Source organism: Manacus vitellinus, unplaced genomic scaffold (assembly GCF_001715985.3).
Source record: "Manacus vitellinus isolate BGI_N305 unplaced genomic scaffold, ASM171598v3 scaffold_59_pilon, whole genome shotgun sequence".
Taxonomy (NCBI): domain Eukaryota; kingdom Metazoa; phylum Chordata; class Aves; order Passeriformes; family Pipridae; genus Manacus; species Manacus vitellinus.
Genome location: NW_021940681.1, coordinates 3,194,952 through 3,219,280, shown reverse-complemented (window position 1 = coordinate 3,219,280; position 24,329 = coordinate 3,194,952). Strand labels below are relative to the sequence as shown.

Below are 24,329 nucleotides of genomic sequence, written 5' to 3'. Positions count from 1 at the left end.
AAGTCTATGAAGGTGAATGCATTTTTATGTGCACTCACAATCACATTGTTGACCACCCCCTCCTGCAAATACAGTATAAAAGTCAAAAGAGACAATAAATTCAAGATACATTAAGAATTTTTTTATTTGTTTGGTTTTTTTAGAACTTCATGATTTAGTTTGATCTCTTGCGATCAGCAGTGTTGTACGGAACTGAACTCCTGTCTCCAAAGAACCAAGGAGAGCTTCTACCTTCCTTCACATCAAAGACAGCACCTTATCAAAATATCTGGGTGAGAGATGCAGCCTTTCTGATTGCAACTAAGCCAGCAAGCTCCTCTCTCCTACTTGCAAGTGCAAGCATCTATGAGTCTCATATTTGCATCCAGCATAAGACCCCTGCAAGAAATATAATGTCTGTATGCACAAATTAGAATACCACAAGGAAAACTCAGCAGATACAGACACGGTTGAAGTACTTTGTGTTAGCAGTGAGGAGCAGAAGAAGGCCAAAGGGGCAGGCTGCTTTCATTAAAAACCTTCTTAGGATGCTGGGCATCCAAGCACATGAAGTCACGAAGCCAGCACTAAGCCTTCAGTTGCTGCAGTTGCTCATTTAAATGAGCCACCTCAGCTGCAGCTGCAGCTCACAGCTGCAGTGCAGAGCAGTGCTCAAGTGTGAGACCTGCTTAGTTTGATATTAAATCTCCTGCCCACTGTGGTGGGTGAGCCTTGGCTAAGAGGCAAATGCCTCCCAAGCTCTCACTCACTCTCTCCTCTCAGAAGGACAGGGAGAAATTATTAAGAATAGCAATGACAAAGCTTGTGGGTTGAGATAAAGACAGGGAGATCGCTTATCAATTACTGTTGCATGCAAAGCAGGCAAGACAGACATGACTTGACGAAAATTACTTACTGCCAAGTAAAATAGATTCAGATAGTGAGAAACAAACCCACAAACATTAAAATACCAGTTTTCCTCTCCCCTGTCCCAGGCTCAACTTCAGTGCTTTTCTCAAGACTCCACCCCTCACCCCAAGAAGCACTTCTCCAGGCTGAACAATCCAAACTCTCTCAGACTTTCCTCATAGGAGAGGTGCCCTCAGGTCATTTTTGTGGACCTCCTCTGGACCCACTTCAACAGGTCCGTGTACTGAGGACCCCGGAGCTGGATGCAGCATTCCACATGGTGTCTCACCAGAGCAGAGGAGAGGGGCAAAACCACCTCCCTCATCCTGCTGGCAACGCTGCTTTTGATGCAGACCAGGATACAGTTGTCTTTCTGGGCTGCAAGTGCACATTGCTGGCTCACATTCAGTTTTTCATCCACCAATAATCCCCCAAGTCCTTCTCCACAGGGCCGCTCTCAACCCCTTCATCCCCAACAGTCTGAATTGATACCAGGGATTGCCCTGACCCAGGTGCAAGACCTTGCACTTCGTGTGGCTGAACTTCAAGAGGTTCATGCAGGTCCCTCTGAATGGAATCACGTACCTCATGTGCATCATTTGCAAATTTGCTGAGATCCCACTGTGTCATTGATGAAGATACACTGTCACTATGCAACAGTTCCTCTCTTCTCCTTCTTCATTCTCACACCTTTCCTCTGCTCTAGCGTGGGCTCTCCTCCTCAAGCACTTCTTTGGGAACATCCATCTGCTCCTGTGTAGGTCTTCTACAGGCTGCAAATAATACCTGTACATCATGGAGCACGTTCTCATCCTTCTTCTTCCCTATCTTGGTGGTCCCTCTGTTCTTTCTCACTCTCTTTTTTCCCCTCCTCCTCTCCCTGTGTGGCATTTTTTGCCCTTTCTTAAATATATCTTAACAGAGGCAGCATCAACCCAGCTGATGGGCTGACCTCTGGCATGCAAGTGCTCTTCTGAACATCTGTAAATTTGATGATTTGAAATAAAGTAACATAAAATAGACAATCAAAAGGTATTCTAATAAATTTCAAAACAGCAAGAGTATTTTCCTTAAAAAAAAAAAGCCATACTTTGTGTTTTTTAAAGGTCAAGCAAATTAGTTTTGCCACTGTCCATAATTAGAATGTAGTAAATAAACAGTGTTGACTGCCAATCAAGCTTTAAAATAAACAAAAATAAATTAGAACCATATTTTTCATTTCAGGAACACAACCTGCCAGAGGACTACAGCTGTTCAATTGGCCCAGACCAGATAACTGAAACACATGGTCCCTGGGACACACACCATTGTCAAGCCCATACAAAACACCATGGCAAACCAAGGACCCAGCAACACAAAGAGAAACAAACAGCAGCAGCTGCAACCAAAACTTAAAAAAAAAAAAACCCAAAAGGTAAAAAGCATACAAAAGCCAAAATGCTGAACACCGTACTCATGGTTAAAAACTGCCAAAAAACAATTAACTCTCAGAATGATTTTTTTGATGAACATTTTTAATTAAGTTCTCATTTGAAAAAATGTTCCTATGCACCACCCAGTCCTTTTCCCCATGGGAAGACTGTTCACAGTAAAAGCTGCAATAGCTGCTGAGAGACAGTCCATAGAAGAAAACACCTAGGCCAGTGCTGAGGCTTCCTCTCTGCTCCCAAAAGGGTATTCACTGCAGAAATCCCACTTCTCTCCTAAGAGCAAGACTACAGCTGTTCCAAACAACAAGCTCTCACTGAATCCCAACAAAGCAGCATCTTAAGAATATTCAAAGCAGCATCTTTTTGAGCTCACTCCATCTGTGCTCGCTTAAATTCCCTATAATCCCTATGCATGCTCAAAGGTCCCAAGCATATAGGTGAGCCTTGCAGAGGTGGTCCAAAGCTCACCCAACATGAACTAATGACAGAGCCACCATTCATGGAAAGGCTACCTAGGGAAAGAGCCCAACACCAGTGAATTTGTACTTTGTATGCTCTTGAACTGTCAGAAATGAGTGAAATAACAAATCATATATGCAGGATACTGTATTTAAATGCCTTTTTCTCTGCCTGCTCCTTGTCTCCCTTTTCTCAGCACACAGAATAGTTCATCAGAGTGCAATCCTGGGAGGTACTGATGCCAACACTTCAGTTTACAGCAAAACCTCAGCAGTTTTGGCAAGTTCTTGTACATGTGGACAAGCAGACCATGTCAGGAAGAGCTTAAGTTCCTAACTCAGCAAAGCATAGTGGGGAATGCTTAGCACCTCCCTGTAGAGAAGCTGAGCAATCAGGCTCAGGGTTTAGTGTAGGACTTGGAGATCTGTGCTTTAGGAATCCTGTGTGGCTACAGGCAACTCAATTCATCTCCCTTGTGCCTTAACTCCCCATCTATAAGTCAGAGACACTGATCTCTTCACCCGTACTAGGCTGATAGGGCAGCATATTGGAGGCTGGACAGTACTTATACAATAAATGTTAGTGCTAAGGAGAGACAGATTCACAAAACCCTTGGAGAAGGTAAAGAAGGTACCTAAAAAGATTAAAGAGTACAAAGTTTGACTAGAAGCCAAAGGGAACCACACTCTTAAATCATTTAAGCACTTCAGAAAACCATTCCTTGATTCAAAGGTTAAAGCACCGTTTGTCTCGCATTTTGAAGAATAAAGACTACCAAAGAGCAGTGGACCTGATACAAACTAGCACTGTCTAGACATCTGCTGAATACATACTTTTTGTGCAAGGATGACAACAATTAGGTGAACAAGCAAATGCAGTCAGTGCAAAAGGATGATGAGGTCACAACAGAGAAATATTTTAAGAATCCTACCTGTCCCTCTTTTTCTCAGCATAATGCTAAGAACTCACTGTAAAATGTTAAAAATACTGAGCTCCAAGATATTCAGTCAATAAACATGACCAAAGATCAGAATTTCATCTTGTGAAATAAATAAAAACTATTACCCTGTTTATATTTGGCAGCTCAGGCCTATAACTCTGTGATGTTCAATTAACCAACAGCTTTGAATGGGCATTAGCACCTTAAATAATCCATGGCATTGCACACATACTATTAATTTTCTTACTATGGTGCAAGCTTCCAAAAGAAATAAAACAAACCCAAAATAAACAAAATACCCCAACACCATGAAGTTGATTTTCTGGGCAGCAATTTTTTGGTCAAAGACAACAGCACAAAAATGTCTCTACACAGATCCTGCCCATGACATCAGAAAAAAGAATCCAAAATATCTCACCTGTGTTTAGCCAGCCAAAGGGACTGGGTAACAAACTGCAAACTGCCTTTGAATTCTCTATCCAGCATGAGTTGTGGCAATGATTCTGGAGTAGCACTGAAACCCCTGCTCTTTAGAGTGTGTTCTAGACTCATTGGTATTCGCAGGAGACACAAGATCTCTACAGCTTTTTCAGTTTTCTGACGTTTGGGGGGTAGGTTTTTTCCTTCAACTGAAATTATCTGCAAAACAGAGTCTTTTTAGCCTAAACCAGAGACTCTTACTAAAAGTAAGTTCAAGTTCTGCTGTCAGCCACGCGAACAGTCATGAACAGTCACAGCTCCTCAGAAATGCTTGATAACCCTGAAACCCCAAGATTTCTGTTTAAATGTACACATGGAGAACACAAGCGCTCACGTAGCCTTCAAGAGAAAGAAGAGCCAGGACAGAACTAAGCTAGACTATATTGTGAAGATTAGACACACCAAGAGTGGCTCTTTCTGTAGCATTTCAAGCTGCAGATGGAGGTAGGGACGGTATAAACACGGCACTAATATTTTCCTTCCACAGCTTTTGTGTGACCTTTGGTAGATCTCAGCAGACATCTCTCCCATCTGTGCTAGTTTCAGTGTACCTCTTCTGTCTTCAAGACAGCCAGGCAGGGACAAAAGCAGAAGTCAAAACATCTGCCAGCCTGTACTACCTACAGAAAAGAGTGGTTTTTTGCTTGAGAGACCACAGCACCACAAAAGCATTGGCAGGAGGCCTAGATGTGCCAGGCTCCGTAGCTGGCTGTGTGAGAGGGACAGATCTGACAAGGGCAAACATTTCCAGGACACAAGCTACAAGCACACAAATGGGCTTAGGGAAAAAAACCAGTCACCCAGGAATTGCACTGAGCAATAGGGGGACAAATCTGAAAGGGAAAGATGAAGCTGCGGCAAGATGAGAGGGAGCAGGAGGGCTGGAGCTATGCAGAACAAGACTGGCAGCATATCTGGGAATTAAAATTAGCCTTTTGCTGATCTAACCAGCCTTGACTGCATTTCAGCTCTCACACAAACACCCTGATGCTCTCGGCCAAGGACAACCCCTGCTGAGGGCATGTAAATCAGACAGCAGCACTGCCCCCCCATTCTCCTCCTGCCTGTCATCCCGCAGCCATCAGTCCCCTCACAGGGCCCAGCACACATCAGCTCCTGCTGGAGGACATTCCCAAAGCAGGAGTGACCAGGGATGAGGCTGGGGAGGAAGAGAGGGCTGACCAAGTATCTGCCTCATGCTCCTTTCTCCAGGGTACACTCTCACTCCTGAACAGTAGGAAAACCCCCTACATGTCCTTTCCCTTCCTCTGCCAGCCAAGATCACAAATCAACCTTGTCTGAGTGGCACAAGCAGCCACCTAGGCTGCAGTGCATCCATCTGAGTCCATGTCAGCTCTTGCACTGCTGGGGAACAATAAAAAGAATAAAAATATTGTTCTGCATATGCAAGGAATAAAACACTGAAACAGCAATTTTCAGGCAGCAATGCATTCCCTTCCCTCCCCTCTTCTCTCCCCTAGTCCTGTTCCTGTTGTACTTTCATGTGCCTATCACTGCAAACAAAAGATATATGCCAAGCTAATGAAAAGTCTGAGCTGTGGTACGTGGGTGTACAAATGAGCCAGCACGGCCCCTGTGTGCATGGAGTAACTGTGGGAAACACATTTCTAGACCTGTCAAGAGTCATTTGTTTTAGAAGAAATAAAAGATAGCTGACTTATTTTTCCTTCAAGCAAGAAAAAATAAAATAATAACAATAATAAAAAAGATAGAGAGAAAGGGAAATGTATTAATAACTAAAAGGTAAGAAGAAATTTCTGAGATGTGCCCTCCTTCCTATTGTTTTTAGTGTGATGGATGTGCTGAGAGACCCCAGCTGCTTGTACAACCTGGTGCTATACAACAGAGGGCTTGATGCAGTCCCCTCCTGGCAGTAAGACAGGAATAAACAAGAGAAAAAAGAAACATTCAGGGGAATAGAGAGATCTGTCTGAGGTGGCACAACAGATCTGCAGCAGTCAGAAATCCTAGCCAAAGGAAACCCAGATTTCTTACATATATCTCAATGCTGCAGCTATCAGATGCTCTGCTTTCCTGCAGTATCTCTACAGCATCCTAGTCTCCTCCTCACAAAGGCAGCTGTGAGCATTCTCTGATCCCATTGGAAAGCACTGTAATTTTCCAGTGTGTTCTCTGCCATTTCAAGGGTCAAAAGATCCTATCATAACTCTTAAGTCCAACGTTCCTGTTCTACACTCTCTGCATGTGGTAAGAGCACACACGTCAGGGCTAAGGAATGAGCTGTCACCACACCAGCTACACTTTGGCTTAAACAGAAACACTTCCTGACTTCCAGCTCCAAGGGCTGAGGTCAGCATCTGCTCCACCACAAAGCAGCGGCACCCAGGATGATGAATGTTTGATACACACCAATGAAATCAAGTCAGAGATACCAATGAAGTCCCACATTGTGGCTCCTTGTTCTTCTTTAGAGGGTAGGCTGAATGCAGACAACTGCAGCCTCTAGCTAATACACAGATATTCATAGATACACAAATAGCACAAGCAATGCAGACTTGTTCCTTTCGATCCAGAGTTCCCAGGTTCATTCCCCAGGGATGCTGCTACTCAAGAGTTGTGTCCTTTTTTAGGAAGCAGCAGAACTTAAAAACATCACATCTGATCATATTTAATGAAGATAAAGTACTTAGTAAGGCTGTACAAAGAAGTAGTCAACTGGAAGGTAATTTCCGTTCTGAATTAATTTCATGAGGGCAAAGGATTCTTTTTCAGTGCCTTGAAACATGAGGCTGGAATTCTTGTTGGCTTTCTAATAGATCATAGTAGATCACAGGACTTAGACCCAGGTTCAAAGCAAGCAAGAGCTAGGGTAGTCCCACCACAAAACCATAAACCCCGACAGCCCTGATCTGGAGAAGTGCCTGCTCCCCATATCCTGGGTTACTCAGGCAGTGCTGCACTTGCAGTACTTATTAAAGTCACCTGCAATTACATCCCAATATATCAGGGATGGTCAGGGATTCAGTCTCAGTAATGGTCCATGGATAAACACAGATCTGTGTACGGCCATTTGAAGCCTCTGATCTTTAACCCCAGTGACTAGTAGATCCTCCTGCTCCCTTGTAAGTCATCACTGATGCTGGCAGTTGTTTTCTAAGATGCAGCCAAAAAGCCAGGATTAACCGGAATAGTAAACTGTATATCTACCACATGTGAAGAGCCAAGAAAACAAATCCTGTTGCAGAAAATCCCCTTAGATTTTTTTCCAACACTCTGACTGGGCTGGGGAGCCACTCAGCAGCTTTCTGTTGCCTGCTGGAGTTTTCAACAGGTTGCAAGGGATTGGTTCATAAAAGCCTCCATGCCTAACTTAAATGAGGAAAACACCATAAGGATCTTGGGAGTGGGCAGACATACTATCTCAGATAAAAGCTTTTACCTTATACCTTTGGATACCTCAACACTTTCAAAATCTTTACCAGCCTATACCCACAAAGTCAAGGAGTACCACTTTGTCACCTCATTCCTGACAACCTGAGGCATTGAGAGGCCATTTGAATTATTCAAGGGCACACTTAAAAACCTGAGACAATGTAAAAATACTAGAATGGTGTTCTTGCCTCACCAGCACAGTAACTGTTCTCCTGAGGCTGTTTTATCATAGAATCATTAAGGTTGGAAAAGGCCTCAAAGATCACTGAATCTGAGTGTTAACCTACCACCTCTAAACCATATCCCCAAGTGCCACATACACACATTTTTTTCAACACTTGTATTGAGAACACATTTTTGAACACTGTCTATTAAGTAACTTCCAAAAAGGGACTCCCTAGTGGTAAAGCTCTACTGTAAGTAAGAAAGAGAATTTATTTAAAGTGCAGCAGAAGCACAGGACCTCCATCCAAGTAATAAATTTCTAATTATAGAGTGAAGCTGTGCTTTCTCCAATAGGAAGTTCTCAAAGGAGGTTTCTTCAGGGTTCCCACTGCTGCCCAAGAGCCTAACCCTGATACACCAGCAGGAACTAACAACAAAGGTTTAAGTTCCCCCTCTGCCCCACGCATGCACTCACTCAGCCTCTTTCTCTCTCACACACAGATACATTTACTTACTTTTTATTCAAATAATAATAATAATAATAATAAAAAATTAGCCAGAGTTTCCCAACAATCTTCACAGAGGACAGGGTTATGCAACCCTTCCCAGCTCATGGCAAAACACAGTCTGAAACCAGTTAATACTTGATTTTCCCTGTATAACACAAAATACTATGGTTCTGTCTTTGTTTTACATCTGCTACACATTAGTGATGTAGGGGGAAAAGGGAAAGAATGAGGAATAAGATGGTTTTTATTTATATCAGCTGACAAGGATTCATTTCTGGAACACTTTCAGGATAAAATTTTAGTTATAAGAATAAAGAACACAATCAAAGCTCCATAGTTCTCACCCATACCTTACTCTTTCCCCTCCTTTTTCATTCTGCTGATTGCAGACTAAGGGAGATTATTGCTCTTACTTTATTAGAGCAGTACCTGGAGGACTCAGTCAAGACCACAGCACCAACCCACAGTACACAGGAAAGGCACAATATTAGTACATCAGTGGGAGAGGAGGAAAGAGAAATGCAACGTTCTGTGCTCCTGAGTAGCTCTCCTATCCTCAGGCCTATGCTGCCTCACCAAACCCCTTCTTTCTTTTACTACATAATTCATGAACTTCCTTAAAGGCGGGGCTTATGTGTTTGCATTTGGGTTTTTTACCAAGCTATCATGCTTTCCCACTATTTTCCTCTCTGAGGCCAAACTTGTCCTCTTCTGTCACCATTCTCCAATATTTCTTATGTGCCCTTCTCACCCTCTCCCCAGTCATTTCCTTATCTTCTATCTCTTCTGCTCTGCTTTGATCCTATGCTGCTCTATGCACTCCAAATTACCTCAGAAAGCTTGCCAATACTCTACCCTCTTGAGGCTGTTTCTTCTGTGTAATGCTCTTCTTTTCAAGAGTGATTTGCAGAACAGATGAACTACCACCACTCCAGCAGGTTTCCAGGGGAGCCAGTGGGTGTGCAATGCTTCGGGAAAAAAACAGTTTCATTTGTTCAACTACATAAGCAAAGGCATAAGCCCAGATTAATAGCTTCAGAGTGGTTATTTCTGTCTGCATGCTTGACTGGGAGCCAGAGCTCCCATTCAGTTCCTACCTTTGCTACCGTCTTACTGATTCTGGGTAAGCACCTGAACTTTTCTTCCCTGGTTTCATCTGTAAAACCAAGGTGACTGCACCCCTGTCACAGAACTGCCGCAGATTTAACTCATCTGAGTTCACAGTGCTCTTTAAGTTCTTCAGATCAAGGGTGCTGGAAATTACACAGTGCTCCAGTTACAGGAGACAGGCTTTTGCATGACCACGAGCTGAAGAGCAATCAATCATCGAGGGAAATGGTGCTCTCCTGACACCCCTGTCCCTTAACATTTTCCATTTGAAATACAGTCTTGTTCATATTTCATTTCTATCCTCTGCTTTCCCTCTCTTGCTGTTGGAAGCAAGTATCTAGGTACAGCCTTTCTAATTAGAGTAAAGAAAGCCCTCACTTCACAATGACCTACTATCCTAGACAGCCTTTACCAGCAATCCAATCATCCAAGAAAACACGGGAAAGTGCCACTACTATCAGGAAAATAAGCAACAGTCTCCAACAGCCACAGGGAAAACAGCAACACAAACAAATTAAATTACAGTATCCACTATACATATTAAAAAGAAGAACATTCCTAAAAATCCTTATGCCTAAGCCAAATTTTATGCCTGCAGGCAGATTCTGCAAGGCAATGAGACTACCCAGAAATTTAAAGTTCCTGTTATGTAAAATTACCTGCATTCCAGATTTGCTATTGCGGTGATTCCTACAAGGTTGCTTCTTTCACATACACACACCAAGACACAAACCAGGCCTGCCCACTGGTCTCCATACCTCGTCCTCTGCAAGCTCAAGAGCAGCTTCCATTAACATGCAGTAGAAGTCCATATGAATGTCCCAAACATATTTCCTTGGGAAAGAGTACTTGAAAGAAGAATAGGTAAAAAAACCACCTGAGTCACATGACATCTTAAACGTGTGTCAGCTTTCTGGTTGTTGGATTTAAACAAAAAACATATGGCAGGCTTCTTTGTATCTGCCTTCTTTGGATAAACTTTACCTGGGCTAGTTTCTGTGCCTTTCTCCTTTCCTGCTGTTTGTAACAGCAGACGATGATGAGCTGAACCCTCTTTCTGATGCAGATAAGGCTTCATTTCTGTGTCAGTTAAGGTCACTTGCATCTGCTCAGTCTTGTATCTCAAGGGCTTCAATTAATCATTGCCAGCTCAGCCAGAGACTGGGATCATCCGTTTGTGATGGCTCTGAGTCTGGTTCAGAATCTCAATGCAGGCAAACACTTGCCAAGCTTTCCCCTGGTGCACATGCAGAGAGGACTATAGAGATATCCAGGCTCAGGCACACTTCTGGTCACTGCCCATGCACCTCCAGCAAGGCCAATGTTTTTCCTCCCAATTTTCACTGAGAAGAAGACTCCTCTCTGCTGTGTATTAAACTTTACTATACAGGAAGAAGGTTGGATATTGCAGGGCTGATTATCCTGTTTTGTAAAAGCAAAATGCTCTGTTGTGCCACATGCTGAGAGCACATGATGGATCTTGTGCTCCATGATTTGCTAGATTTTATGGCTAGATAGACACTAGCTATAGGGTCTTCTGCAGGTTGAGTCAGAAATAGTGAGCTTCAACATGAAAATTCTGGTGCCTAAAACATATACATTTGGGCACGCAAATCCCTCTCTTTGTGTGTTTTTTTTTTTTTTAAGTGGCACAGATCCATTCCTCTCTTTGGGGTAAATTCTGAAAGACTCAATCAGCCAACATAGAAAACACTGTTCAAAGCCCTCAGATTACAACCTGTGGTCAATCTCAGCAGATTAACATGACTCCCTTGAACCATCTTGCACTATTCAACTCCCAGTGCTGAAGATTTCAAAACATCTCCAGCTGTTTTAATGCAATGTCCAGACACACAAAGCAGCAGGAGGCAATTCCGTAAATATCAACTCTCACTATTGAAGAATTCATATTAACTTAGTTGATTAGCACAGTTAGAAGGGACAGAAAAAGGGAGGAGGAAGAAAAAGGGTGGAGAAATAAAGAGTATGGCAAGTCTGGCATTTCTTTCCTTGGCTGCCTTTTTAGCATGAGAATGAGCTTTGTGAGCAACACAACAAATTATATGGCTAGATAAACTGTGTTTCTTCACTGGGACCTTCTGGAAATTAGTTGCCAGATCCTGACTTGAATTCCTAACCTATCAGAACAGGGCATTATTTTGGAATTTTTTTCTGCTGCACAGGCTTCTAAGCATTTGTGTACATTGAAAACATAAGGGAGCACAAAGTAATGCTATCCAGGAAGAAATCTAGGGAAGCATGACATTTTGGGTTCCTACTAAAGATTGTCATCATACCACATTCACCAAAGGAGCAAGCAAGGAAATTGTCTCTAAGCAGCAACTTAGCAAACAGGAATGCAGTACCACCCACTCATCAATTGTCCCTCTTCCAAGGAGGGAAAAACTATGCTTGAGGAAGAGGCAGGATGATAATTTTTTTTTCATTTGAATTAAAAACTAATGCTGATAGTGGATACATCTGTGAGGTACAGTAATCTCTTTGAAAAGCAAAGCCATAATCTGACACATCTGCAGTGACTTTCTGAAAGCAAAAAGAGAAGAAAAGATATTTGAAGAATGCTTTGTCCTATGTCATCATGAAAGGCTACTGTTGAAAGTCACTTGGAAGAAATTAGTTGGTGCTGATTCAATTCTCAGTTGGGCAGCAAACCTGGAGTGAGACCAAGAACTTCACACTCCCCTGACAGTGTTGGCCCACATCCTTATGGTGTCCTGCTGCTGTGCAACACACCTCACTTCTCCTGATGATTTTTTTCCCCTCAAGAAGTCATCTCAACAGGGGGAAAAAAACAAAAGGACCACTACAGAAGTGGTCAAGAAAGGATCCTGAATTCTCTACATCCTTGGCACTGAAGCACTACCAACACACTGGTTACTAAATCAAGCTTTAGTTCAGGCATTTAGTTCACTGCTTTTTGAAAATGCTGGCTTAAAACCATTCAATCTCTTCTCCCACCCCACAGCTATCCCTGCCCTCAGTCAGGCCCATGACTCTCAGTGGGTGTCGAGTCAGCTCTTCACAAAGCAAGGTAAAGAACAGGACCAGGGAACTGAGGCAGCTTTAAAAAGAAAAAAACTACCTTCCCATTACCTCTCCTTCCCAAAACATGTTTTCTGTGTTTTCTCACTGAAAAAGTGAGTCAGGTTTGTGCCCTGAGAAGGGTGGCAGCATGTGCAATTACACAGAACAATGGATGGAGATGCTGCTATGCCTTATGGTTGCAAGGTAGCCCAACAGTAGCTAAAACGGTACTGCTGTCAAAAAAACTGTATCACAGAGCTACAGCCTTAATAAAGTAATGTTTTACACTCATTTTGCAAAGGGTTTGATGACTAAACAAGTGGCAAGACCAGGTACAAAGACTACTTGTCCTCCTTTGTCATGATGATTGATGATAATGTTAAAGTTAATGGTACTTTATGCATCCATCAAAATATTATCCCCCCCAGGGGGCTACAATGTGGCAAAGATAAATGAGGAAATGATGTCTAGCACTGTATATTTGCTCCTCAAGTCTCCTAATTTATACTGCACAGGAGGGATGCCTTGCACTGAGCTGATGTGTGGTAGAGTCATGCAACTGCTCAGTTATTTCAAATAGTTCAAAGACAGCTGCCTGCTTCATCAAAAGGACCCACGTGTGCACTAACAGTGCGAAAGGCCACAAATACATAAAACAAAAATGCATGAAAAATATCTGTTAAGGGTACCACATCCGTTTTTGTAACATTATTTTGTGCACACAGGAGTCTGGGGAAAGCATGATTATTAGGATTTAAAATTACTGGTCATGTTTTTCACTAGTGATTAGCAATTAGAAACTTAAGAGTTTTTACAGAACCGTAAAGGAGCCACTCATGTTAAATTTCAAAAATCTTTCTCCAGTAATATTAACATTAAATGAGATAGAAATGGGAGAAAGAGATTAAGTATATGCAGAGCTCTCCACTGCTAGTAAAGCACTGATTAGCTGGCTCTTCCCAACATTAACCTTCTTCACCTTCCCATCCCAGCAACTCTGAGGAGCTGCATGAACTCAGGCAGTCAGCCTACTCCATTAATTATCTCTCTCACTATAAAGAGAGGCCCATTTGCAACAGCTATCTTTACACTGATAGTCTCTCCTACACCAAGGAGTTAACATCAGTGTAACTGGTGTCAACTGCAAAACCAGCTACGAAACCACATATGCAGATGTACAACAACCCCAGTCAAAGCTGCCGGGGAAAGTCAACAAGTCCTTATGTTCAGTAGTTTCTGCATCTTATATAAGTGCAGGTTAACTTTTTTTTGAACTATAATAACCACGAGAAGGAAAACTTAAAAAAAAAGAAAATGAAAGATCTATAAGAGGTGCCTAAAGACAATGAAAATTGCAGTCTCTGTGAACTATTCAAATACATCCAGTTCTCATCTCTCAGCAGCCAGGAGGGCCCATTTATCTTGCACTAGGTTTTTATGGCGTGCTTTTGCCTTGTGCAGGACTTTTGAGCTGTGACTATCTGAATGGGGAAGATTTACATTTAAAGAAGAGAGTGATTGTAAATGTGTCATTTAAACACATTATTGCAAACTAAAAACATTATTGCAAGAGGTAATGCAATTCAGAAACTGCCTCTTTTCAATTAGTACAAAAGGTAGAAGCCAGGAGAGTCCACTCTGCTGAACTAAAGCTCTGGCATAACAAGCAGGGGAGCATCCTTCCATAAATTACAGTGTGTAAAACATGAGCTCCAGCTATCTACAAGTTCACCCGGTGCTGTCCTTACTGGAGTTGTCCAGGGACACATCAAACAAGTCAAGTGCAATGTGTGTTCTAGTGTGTGCAAAATTAGATTTCACAAAATGAAACGTATGAATAAGATTTGTGTTGATTTGGAGCGCCCAAGAGACTTTTGAAGTATTTCAGCCATTTGCTATGCCCCAAAGCTGAGATTATCAACTATTTTTGGGCACCTCAAAACTCCAAGTGCACATTCATATTTTCCATATGCAATACATACAGGGCATTTGTTGGAAAGAGACAAGACTGATCCTCAATTAGAAATTATCTCATTAACAGTGGCAATAACCAAAATCACTGCCCAGGAAGTAAGTGCTCAATTTAAGAGGATATATAGTCATCCCAAACCTGAACACAGAAGATGCAGGTGGATATGTCCCTCGCTATTTTTGTTATCAAGAGCCACATGTTAAACCTGTCATACAAATCCTAAACCTTCAAAATGGTTGCAAACTCAGAATTAAGAACAGTACATGCTCTCCTTAACTTCAGTTGTCCTGATGATGATAAAACCATGCATCATCACTAGAAACCATCCCTGCTAAATGTCCCATTTCATGCCAGAGGGGCAGCACATGTTTTCTCTCCCTAATCCAAGGAGAGAGCAGGCTAATAAATTGTACTGGATATAAAGACAAAGAATACCAGAAGGCATCACAGGAAACACATGGAGTACAGTAAAACATGGGGAGGGTCCAGATGTGTTGGTCTCACGTGTGTGACAAAGCTCTGGCTGCTGCAGTAGACCATGTTGAGAGTTTGTCACAGCTGAAAGGTAGTGGCCTTGTGACCCAACCTGCTGTCCCCCAGTGCCAGTCCCCATCTTCCATCTTTTGTTTGCTATTTAGTAAAGGTATTTCAGTGCTACCCATTCCCAATGAGAGAGAAGGTGAGTTAATACATCAGTCCTGCTGCTGAACTCCACCAACAGAGCATTAGCATTTGGAGGACTGCAAAGTCTCAACATGAGTTAACCTGTTTTATGCCTCTGCTAAAGACGCTTCAAGAATAAATATCTGTGATGAGTAAGTCTCAAGAAACTGCAGTCAACTCAGAAGGAATTTGGTGTGACTGTTCCTTGAAAACAGATATTGAAGGCAACTCAAAAATACGTGAAGACATCAATGGAAATGTTCCCTCTCCTTTCAGATCATTCCATTTTAACACAAGCACCCCCTTTTCCTTTCAGTGAAGGTGGTTGTTCTATTTCCTCTTCCGCTTCTCCCAAATAAAACACCTGATTATTACCAACTGCTACTACAGGTGGTATCAGTGAAGCTTAAATGCTTTATCCCTGTTAAGCATTGCAGAAATAAGTAAGTATGTGTATTTCCATATATCACAATTTTTTCTGTCTTCTCTTCCATCTCAGGTTATGCAGACACAAACCCAGACAAGCCAAAAAATACCAAATATTCTCAGATTTAGGAAAAGTCAGGTTAAATATACTATATTTTACCAAGAAACCTGAGTGTGAGAACTTAAACTGAGCCTAGCATGCAACTGGAGATGAGAATTCATACCTTCCATTCTTCCTATGGAACAATAACACAGATATTTCTCCATTTGGAAATCAGTAACAATGCAAAAATGCAAAGCTGGGCAGTAGATTGTTTGACTTGGACAGGCTTCTAGGAGAACTTCTAGCATCCTTTCCTACTCCTTCCCATCCCAAACCTTTGCTCTGCAACAGTCAGTTGTGACATCCATGTACCAGAACAGAAACCAAGGACACGGAAAGTGATGCTGCCATTCTCTCCAAAGAGGAATGCTTTGCCCCAAAATCTTCTACAATGACAACACATAACGGAGTGTACACACCAGGCCCAAAAGGATGCCAACCTTCCCACCACCCTTTATCCAACAAGTCCATCCATATTCTGTCCATGAGCTGGCATGTTTCCCATCTGACATCAGAGCAACCTAATTTTCTTATGGCAAGATGGGAAAAAAAATTTCCACCTTCCCTGCTTTCTGGTCCATGTTTAAATGTCCAGGGATGCTGTATCAGTGATGAGATTCTGTGCCACAGTAATGACAAAATTAGCACAAACCAGGAAAACACAATGGCTTACACCAACAGCCATGCACCAAGCAAAAGTAAGATCACCTAAAAAGTCTGATAGAAACAGGTGACTCATCTTCTACTCATATATGCTTCTATTTATTGTCAAGGTACATGGTCATACAACCACCATTCCCTACATTTATACACACATACTTTTAAAACCCCTGTATGTTTAAAATGCTGCTCATTGTCCATGAGTTTCTTCCCAGAAAAGACTCATCTACTGGGCAGATACATACAGGTAACACCATCATCACTCACTGCCAGGGACCCTATGTATAATGTCACGCTTTATTTTTTCATATTGATTAAAGCAAATAAATATATAAATCACAGCTCCCATTCTGTTTTCTCTGATGGACCATAAATTCCTCTGTCATCAATTGATTTATTTGTCATGAGCAACCTTGCTCTGACTTACATTTCCCAGGTAGAATACAGCAGTAACAAATCTATGCCATACAGGGAATTCACTTGTTTAGATGAGAAGCAATTTGCCACCACCTCTACCATAAACCTCATAAACCTTTAAACTGTAAAGGACTAGAAGACCTCAGCAATCAAGAGAGAACCACCACTGATTAAAGGCAGATTCTAAGTAGGCAGATGAGAAGAGATCCTTACAATTTCATTAAAAACAGCAAAGCAACATATTATTGAAACGGTGTTCATTAGAATTGAATACATTTAATAACCTGCTATACAGCATGCAGAACGAATTTGGAGTGGGGTAAGTGGTGTTATGCACTTTCAATCAAAAGGAAAGGATTGACTAGGCCTAGGCTAAGATGCCTTGCAATAAAGAGATGTAAAATCAAAGGATCATATTAAAGTGAGATGGGGAAAAGAATACATGAATTAACAGAGACCAAAGCAACTGTGAGAAGCAATTTGTGTGAAGGAACAGGATGGGGGAAAGGAACAGTTCAAAAGCGCAATAAGCAGTAAAGTGTGAAAGCTTGCAAGGAGATACTCATCCTGCAGAGACAGTGAAATGATAAGTGAACACTATTCATAAGAGAGTTTGGGATATGCTTTGCTTCTATAGTCTTGATGACATAACAACTTCTTTGCAGATGTCAAAAGCAACAAAACCAGTAATTCCTCTACTGTTCAACGTTTGTGCTGAAATATTAAAATATACTTCAGTGTTACTTTTATTTCATCTCATTCTTCTCTTCCTTCCTTCTTAAGCACCTTGGACAAACAACAAATGGGTCAAAAGTGATGAGCTGGGAATGGTATTTATTGAAGAGTCATTAAACATTGGTACAGTGAACAAAGGTTCCTGAAACAAGGAGCCATAATTATTTTCCCCCTTTAAATAAGTCACTGAAGCTAAAGATGAAAGGCCTACTATATTTTCACGAAATTTATTACTACTTACTTAGTGCACAATTTCAGGCATTGAAAATGGCTAGAGTCAGGAAGTTTTAAAGACTGTGCTCTCAAAAGCAGAGCCATTTAAAACTGCATTTTGCACTCTTAGGACTAAAACAAAAGTACACTCCATGGGCTATTGATTTACTCCAGCCAGCTGCAACTTTAGAGAACACATCTCATTATAAAATGTTCGTGGATGTTCTCCTAGTTCGTGGTTCATTTACACATGATTATAGCACTGTTATTTCATACACCAGTGCTTTGTAATAAACAAAAGCATTGCTCTGGAGGGGCTTCAGTTTAACTGACATTTCTTCTGGGCACATTCTGTTTGAAGATGGTGAGAAACTACAGGAACTTCCTCAAGGACAACAGTCTTACAAGGGCACCCCATCAATTTACTGAAAGCTCACATATCAATTTGTCCATGTGAGGCCAAATGACAAGTTCTTCTCCCAGTATGTGGACTGGCAAGGCTAATCTGTCTCATAATTTACCTATCTCTTTGAAAGCTAACATTCACAAATTGACTTCAATAGCACAAACGGCTGAAAGTGAAACACCTCATTTGACAGATGTCACATCACCAGCTCACATTTGATCTGAGCCCCTGAACTGACTAGGATTACGGTTAGCAAGTTCTTGAGATCATTTATTCAAAATAAATTTAAGCCATTTCACTAATACCCACACAGTGCAGGAGATTAGGGAGTGCTAATGTTTTCTGGTTGGTAGGGATCGCCATTGAGAGCTACTGCACAGATGCAGTGTGCAATTCCTGTTCCAGAGTGTTGGGGTGCCAGGAGTGGGGCTGGCACATGTCATCTGTCCTTAGCACAGCAGGGAGATAAGGCCCAGAGAGACACCTCAGTGTTATAAATTGTGATGAGAATGTATCACGTGTCCCCAAAAAAGAGCCACTCCAGCTGACATGGTTTGTGATCTAGGGCAAGAGACCTCCCTGTAAAATTAGAGCAAAAGATTCTATCACCTTTTGTAAAGTGGTTTTAGAGCCTTAGACAACAGGCATTACCATAAATACGAAGGATTTTTTCTAGAACTAACATACGCAGTGTCCTATAAAAGCACTTCACACCATTAAAAGCCTAGAGAGTGCACTTGGACAAAAATTTTTACACCACTGTAGGGCTTTAAAGTTTTATCTTGTTTAATTTCTAGTGAAATACCCATTCTCTATTTAATTGTAGTTGTGGTCCAAGTATTATTTCTGAGATGGAAGAGATTTGAAAGTTAAGTGGCTCCTACTCATACCACTGCGGTTGAGGGAGCTAAGGTTGTTTAGCCTGAAGAACAGGAGGCTCAGGGGGGACCTTATTGCTCCCTAAAACTACCTGAAAGGAGGTTTTAGCCAGGTGGAGGTTGGTCTCCTCTCCCAGGCAACTGGAAAGAGGAGAGGAAAAAATAGCCTTGGCTGTTTCAGAGGAGGCTCAGGCTGGACATAAGAAAGAATTTCTTCACAGAAAAGATGGTCAAGCATTGGAATGGAGTGCCCAGGGAGGTGGTCGAGTCACCATTCCTGGAGGTATTCAACAAACCACTGGACGACCACTTAGTGCTGTGGTTTAGTTGACAAAGTGGTGATCGGTCAAATGTTGGACTCGATGATCTTGGAGGTCTTTTCCAACCTTAATGATTCTCTGATTCTAAGAATATAATTCATGCAAAAAATAAGGCCAACGAAATTACAAATTCCAAATGATCATTTGGAAATCACAGTTCAAAGTAGGATACAGGACACCCTCACAGGTCACAGCAGACCCCTGTATGGGAGCTACAGCAAATACCCCTGTATTTTATGGAACAACACAAACAGCAGCTTGCAATACAAATCTTAGCCAGCAAAGCCCTCAAACTCTTAATTTTATTTCATGATCCAACATCCATAGCCAGCCCCAGCAGAAAGAGTTCAGACCAAAGTATAAAAACCTGTTGCAAACAAAATAACAAAAACTACCTCCAAATTATGAAGTTGTAAGGTTCTTGTTCTTCAAGATTCTTAGAGAGCTTTCCCTAATAACTCACATGGCCACCAGTCTGAAAAGCAGGGTTGGTTCTTCTAACAATTCACCCACCCCAAGGGCCTCTCTCTCTCTCTAAATGCAGTTTAGTAAGGGTGGATACATGCAGGCCAGTTCCATGATTGCTGTTAAGGAAAATTCCCTGTCTGACCATCCAGGAGCCACTCTGTCAGTCACATTCCCACCACCCCAGACTTTCACTGCTGGGACTGAAGCCCCTTCACATCAGGTGGCTCCAGTGACCCAATGGGTGCCCCATTTGACTCCCTGCACACCCCACACTCACAGTCAGACAAGGTTTCCTTACATGTGCCTCTTGGTCCAATGGTGCTATTTAGCCTGGGGTCTTCACATTGTTTATTTGGTTTTCCAGCGTCTCTGGCCAGTGCTGCAGGTCACTGTGCCCTTTGCTATGCAAAGAGTCAGCACCACTTCACGGCCCCCTTGCCTGGGGCTCCCAACATTTTCCCCCACCCAAGGCACAACCTGCAGCTGCACACCCATCTACCAGCACTGGGTGTATTCCTCAACATTCAAAATGGCTGTGTCTTTTATGTATAACATACAGATGTATTGTATACATTAACTAATAACCACTTGTTTTTGAAGAGCAGGAACAAGTTGAAAATTTCTTAGAAATGCCTTCTCCCTATGCATCTAATTTTCTAATGAGTCCATACCTCCACTCCCACTCTACTGTGGTTGAATTCAAGTAGTTTAAACACAGCTTCCAGTGATGCCACATTGTGTGCTAAGTGTTACACTGAGCAGCAGGAAGCAAAGATGTAAAGAGAAGGAGAAGGAGGAGAAGGAGGAGATGCCACTTGGCTAGAAAATGAGCCAGGAATCAGATGCCAGCCGGAGAAGCAAATTGACTTTTACTGAAGAGGGTTGGGGTTTTTTTATTAAAAGATTAAAAAAGCAGATTGGCTGGCTGAAAAATGAACAGGTGTTGACTCTACTTAAATTCTGTTTTGAAGCACAGCCCAGGTTGAAGAACGAATAGAAATGATTGCTGAACTGTAAAAACACATCATCATCATTGCCATCAGTTATACCCATCAGAATAACAGCTCACTGTGAGTGAGCATAGTCACCTTACAGTCACACCAAGGCACGGTGATACAAGGCAGTCTGTGGCAGTGGACAGATTTCTATAAAGAAGATCAAGGACAATGACAAGTTATGGCCTGATGCTAAATTTCACCAAGCTGGTCCCTATGAATTCAAATGGGCCTTAAAGAATATCTCTTTCCAAAACTCTCTGTATGGAGCAAGGGCCTGTGCTTTCCTTAAAATAGGACAATGCTATGGATCTACGGTCAGAGTAGCAGTGGGGTATGTATACGTCAAAGTAATAATCCAAAAGTTCAAGAGTGACATTTAAGTGTCCTGCCAAAATCCTCCATTTAGAAACTAAGATTCCATGCAAACTGGACTGGCTAGAGGAGATTTTTGTCTTAAAACATCAGCCTGATCAGCTGTGAAATAAGATGCCCAACACTTTAGTCAATGCCCACATTACTCAGGATCTCAAGAGACAGATATACAGGTTGGTAATGACAGACCAGCAGGCACTGAGCCTTTCTAACCACCAAGGGTCACTGTTGATTCACTCAGATAAGGAAACAGTGAGGAAAGTACTTTGGATTATGATAACAAGAAAGTGACTAGGTCTGAGAAGGCCTTCTAATCCCTAAGATGCTTGTCATGACTTGATGATGCTCTTCTAAAATATGTCCCACGGTGACAGCAGTCCTGACTGCAGTGCACAGCCACTAGGATAGGATGCCAGTTGGTTGCTGCTTCCCTTCAATTAATTACAAATTCCTCCTCAATCATTTACATCTCATTCCAGAAAGATCCTTAACTTACACAAGCCCATGAACACTAAGAGTAGCTTGGATAACTGACCTGTCATCCCCAAAGCCTATAGTAGCCATTAGCAAATTACGACCTGGAATTTCTAAACCATCTTGTTGAGAGTAGGCTAACAGGACCCTCTTCCCTATTGCTACAGATAAGAGCAATTCCCTATTTTTGGGGGGAACAGCCTTTTTGTTGGTTTCTGATTTTTTTTCCTTCTTTTAGGATAGTTCTCAAAGTTCTCTGTCCACTGAGTTAATATCAACTGATTTCACTACTCAACCTTACATTATTTTCCTTCTTGGGCAAAGAATCGCTATCATTTCATCATCTTACTTTAAAAAAGGAGGAAAAGGTGATTTTGAGCACCAATTTTCTCCATCTCAGGCTCTCTGTCTTCAAGTGGCATAGGGAAAGAACTTCAGTGTTAACAAGACAATGTGCTAATACACACCCCAGAGTGCTGTATTACCTCAGAGAGTGGCAGCACACCTTACACACATGTAGCATTTCAGCTTTTTTTTCGGTTTAAGAAGGAACAGTGTGCAGCCAGAAACCACCCCAACATGACTAATTTTCATGCTCCTGAATAAGCCAGCTGCTATACTGCAGCTTCACACCTGCAATTGTGTGCTGAGCTCTGCACAAGCTCTGCAAATGTTCCATCAGCTTTGGGATAACACTCGCGGAGTGAGGTGCAGTGAGCCTGCACTAGGCTGAGGAACTGGATGGAATGCTCTGCAACAGCAGCTCCAGGCTGAGTCAGAACTGGACACTGCAAAAGTAAGAGAAGCATATGGGAGTACTCCAAGCTCTCCCTGCCACCACCAAGGCAGAGAAAGTGGCACATGAACCAGGGAAAGAAGTCAAACACCACCCATGGAGAGTGACAAGCAGGTGACTGAAGACACAAGCATTTTTAGAAGCTGGTACAGAGCAGCAAGGATTGTGGCAAAAGCAAACTAAGATTGAAGAAAAAAGGGCAGAACAGGAAATTGCAACTGGCTGGGCAAAGGCAGAGAAACTGATAAGAAAATACTGTATTGGATGGAGTCAGGTGAGAAACCGTAGGTTGAAGGTACACAAAAGTTGCTAAGTGATCAAGTGCACAGGGACTGAAGCAGAGCTATAGGGAAGGGCCCTGACACTGGCTGTCTGGCCACATTGTGAAAAGACAGGCTTGCAACAAAAATAATCTAGAAAAAGAGGCAGAAGAGGTTGCCTTTTGAAAAAGAGGCATACACATAAATCCTTCACTCCACCTCCTGACCCAGTGGATACTTCCTAAGTCTCACTGATTCTCTGCTGTCAACAAAGTCATGTGCAATCTACTGGCAAGACATCTCAAAAAGAGCACTCGTTCATAAAGATGAAAACATTACAAAATTTGTATCTTATACTTTTGTTGATGTGAAGTCACTCACATGGTCCTCTGGTGGAGGTGGAGGAAAAGTGGCTACTCAGCTGCAAGTAAAGACAGGCAGTATCAGACTTTAGGAAACCTGCTGCAGTTATTGGTGTTAACGCATATGCAGCCACCTGGGATTCTCAGTCAATCAGGAAGATTGGCTGGATGAATATTCAAAGCCAAATACTCAGAGGACAGTGGGCAAGAAGCCTCTTTTGTTGTAAATTTTCAGAAGGAATATAAAGGCAGAAAACTATCTTTAACTCTTCAAATTACATTACACATTAATTAATTACATAAAATATTTCCTGCACATTTTAGATATAACTTACATCATTTATTTGTATCTCTGTTGAATTAGGGGACAATTCATTTATGGGTCAGTCACAAAAATCCCATTTACCCAGCATCAGCATGATAGCACTTTCACTTGAGATCACCCATTACAAAAAGGTGCAGCACATAGCAAGTCCCTGCCCTCCACACATTCATAGGCTTGTTTAGTGCCAAGACCCTCTATGGCCAGTAACAAGACTGGTCACGAGAGGAAAGCAGACCCATGGGTACAGACCATATTGAAGCTTAGCTGAGAGAAAAAAGGATGAGTCCTGGGGAGCCAGGGCCGAGAAACTGCATGATAAAACAAATACAGAAATATAGTCTTGAGCATCAATCTTATACAGACTCACACCAGCAGTAGTATTCAATCTTCACTCTCCAGAAAGAGACAACTGGCTACAGCCTCCTATGCTGCAACTGAGTGAGGGTCAGCACCCCCTCCTTCCCTCTGAACCTCTGCTGCAGCAGTGCACACACACCAGCAGAACTTCTTCTCTGGGATTCAGAATTGTGTAACAAAACAGTGCTTGAAAAGCACTGACTGGGCCTGACAATTTGCATACAGACAATAAACCTTCCTTTAGGAAATGACAAAATAAAATGTCACCAGGAAAAAAAGCAAAGGCTTCAATAATTTGTATCCATTTACTAACGGCAGACTATTCTCCCCATGCCAGGATCCTCCCCTCTCTTCCATCTATCAATACAAGTAAGGCAGAGTATTTCTGACCTGCTGACGAGGTTGTAGCTGATCTCAAGCACAATGGACCCAAGTGAAAAAAAGGGGAAGTATTATTGTCATTGTTACAAAAAAGACTTGAAAGATTGTATTCAGCAGCAAAGCAATACTCTGAAACGTGTACTACTGAGGGACTGTCACCATAAAAGTTTCAGCAGTAAATATTGTCTCTGCAGTATCAGAAATAGAAGATATTCTGTGTTCAGTGTCCAAATAGAATTAAAAAAAAAAAGTATCAACAAGTCAAGCTATATACATATATACACACAAACACGCACACACATA

General features: G+C 42.0%; 1 protein-coding gene across 2 annotated transcripts in view; it reads right to left on the bottom strand.

Annotated features, from left to right (window-relative positions):
* Positions 1 to 24,329, bottom strand: part of TSPAN4 (tetraspanin 4) — a 355,775-nt gene that overhangs the window by 295,692 nt on the left and 35,754 nt on the right. The window contains exon 1 of one of the 2 annotated variants that reach the window (XM_018082064.2): positions 24,036 to 24,059. The exons of the other annotated variant lie outside the window; for it this stretch is intronic. The gene's annotated coding sequence lies outside the window, so the exon portion shown is untranslated. Of the gene's footprint in view, positions 1 to 24,035; positions 24,060 to 24,329 lie in introns of those variants that run through there. 2 annotated transcript variants of the gene reach the window in all.